A 2907-nucleotide genomic window follows, 5' to 3' on the forward strand; every position below is an offset into this window, starting at 1 on the left:
GTTTAAAACTGAACAATAAAGTACCGAAGAAAGAAATAGAATGTCTTGAAATGTTAACAATCAATTTGAAAAAATATGTTCAAGATAATTTTTGTTTATATTAGTTCTTAAAATGTTATGAACCAGTTTCGAGACGTGCTCGTCTCTTTGCCAGGACACTCACTGCACCAACATTCATTTACTAAAATACCCTTTATCGTCTCTGTAATATACATAATATTTACGAAAAAATACATAAATTACATGCAAAGTTAAAGGGGATGCAAACACCACGATGTCCGGAAGAAACGGATACGTCTCGAAACCGGTAGACATAAAAAGTCGGTAAGTGATTAAATGCTTATTATTTCCTAACATTAAAAAAAATATTTGACCACAATGTTGAAATCATCAATAAAATTATCAAGAAAACTTCTAGGCTTAGTTTCACTTTTATTGATAATTTTATCGGCATCATCACAAAGTTAATGCTTTGAACATAAAGAATATGTTGTTAACTAACATAATTTAGCATAAATAAATAATCCTCATTATGTTATTAATTAATAAATCTAATTTATTCACTTACAAACTAAAACGTTTTTGAATAAATCTAATATTGACATGAGGAAATCATGTTGTTGGGTCATTCTAATAAAAACTGATAAAGTTTGAAATGAAATTTTAGAAACGTCTCTTGATTACATTCAAAATAATATTTTATTCACCTCAAAATGGTTATTAGGTAATTTAAAAATAAATGGACAAGCGTAAGAACGAAGCTCCTGCCCTGTGTTTAATTCAAAAATTAACACGGTGACTGGCCATAAAAATAAATCAGGCCAGCGACAAGGGATTAGTGGGGTTCGATGCCTATCTGGAACATTACCATTAGCATCCCAATGTCCTCTCCATAACATCCTTTACTATCTCCCACCGCCTCCCCGATAGCCCGCCTTCCGTACTCTGCATCAGAAAAAAAGCCAATCAGAATCCCGATGCAAATTAGCGGAAGAATTAGGGATCTGATGTCACGCAGATTAATAAGAGAGGGGAAGTATCAAAGGCTTGGGGAAGTATAATACTTTGGAACTTGTATTAGACCATCATTCAAAAGAATGGGTAATGTGAACGCTAAACCCACTAGTCATTAGCTATGCTGCTGTTGTAATGAAAATGGTATATAACCTATCAGTATCTATATCTATAATTCGTGGTGTGGGCGTATTTCGGACTATTATAGCATTATAGGGTTTTAGAGACAGAAATTTTAATTAATGTTCAACGTCACAAGGTATTAAATATAAAAAGAATTTCTACAAGCATGGAACGAGAAGCGGAGGCAATTTCAATATTTATCAGGTAAGACTGACTAGAACTAAAAAAAAACATTTATTAGGGAGAACGGGTGATTTAGGTATTTTATACGATGCACATAAACACGTTTTTCGAAGGTAGATGTATCAAAATATCTCAAGCAAAGCAACGCTGACGTCCACCCGGTTCTTATGTTTATCTCGGATTAAATTTTGAAGGACTAAGCTTACGCTTGACAATAAATAATTATTCACTCGGTTCACTCTAAACAAATTCATATGAAAATCTCGCACGGAAAAATCAATGAAAATTAATCATGTTTAAATAAAAGGCAGAACAAATTATAATGTTCTCGATATAATTAGCTTCAAAATTCAAGAAAAATGTCGGAATTAACATCCTTTTAAGACTTTAAATTGTGCCTTTTTTTACGTTTTTGCTCATATATGATTATCTCTGTTCACGTATTACATACAGACATAATGATATGTTTACAATAAACTTAATTTCTTTATCTTAATATGCTTTTTGAGTATTTTAATGTTTTACGATACGTTAGTAGTTACGCCCACAGTTTTGTGTCTATTTTGCGCCCTAAAAGTCAATCAAAGGATAATGTTAATAATTTATTTGCAGATAAAGAGCACTATCTAACCGACCGGACCGGACTGGACAACCATCCAATTACCACGAACACCTAAAATAAAGCACGTCACGGATTACCATGCGGATCGGAGGTCTCACTGTCGGTGTTAAACGAACATTATCGTTTTAACTGACTTCACAATACATAAAGTAAAGCCCTTTACAGCGGGTGCTGGGAGTACGTTATGTGTAAATATTATATTATAGGAATGTGTCTCTACTCTGTGCGCATAAACATGGACTGTGTTATAAATTCGCAGAGCGTATAAACACACACTCTATTAATTAGGCTGGGTTAACAGACCTATTTGGTGACGTGCGTTGTAATAAAAGTCCTGCAAATAACCCCGCTAATAGTTCCCCTCGCTGATTCACAGACGCAATACTCTCCAGCGCTTGTACAACATTTAAACGACCCAAATTACAACGGCATACTGGAATATTCGTGTTTTGTTGAATCATACATGTTTTACAGGATACTTAGGATTCAGCTCTTTAACTTCACAAACATCAACAGATGAAAGAATTGAAGGAATATTGATGTTCAAATATAGACAGAATGGTGAATGTTACACAGTGTGTAAAGTGGCTACTTAAACCAGCCATTGACAGGTCATAAGCTATAATTCTATGCAAGCTCCTGACGTCAGCGTCACTGCGACCTGTGAAGATCTATTGTGAATTGTGACGGATGTTTTTTTTCATGGCGAATATATTATTTTAATACTTTATTATTGTATGCCAGTAGTTACGCCCACAGTATACCTCGTTCGCCTATTTCGCCCCCTTAAAGTAAAATTATTGTTGCGTTTTTGTCTCCTTGACCAGTCAACGACAGATCATTAGCTAACACAATGCTGTATGTATTCTTAACTTACACATTTCGTTCTTATTGGTTTCCTCAACTCCTAAAATGTACATAAAAATAGCAAGTATATCCAAACTATCTTAAAATAAATACGATTA

Source organism: Micrasema longulum, unplaced genomic scaffold, assembly GCF_059751315.1.
Source record: "Micrasema longulum isolate JH-2025_06_02 unplaced genomic scaffold, ASM5975131v1 h1tg001609l, whole genome shotgun sequence".
NCBI classification, from domain to species: Eukaryota; Metazoa; Arthropoda; class Insecta; order Trichoptera; family Brachycentridae; genus Micrasema; species Micrasema longulum.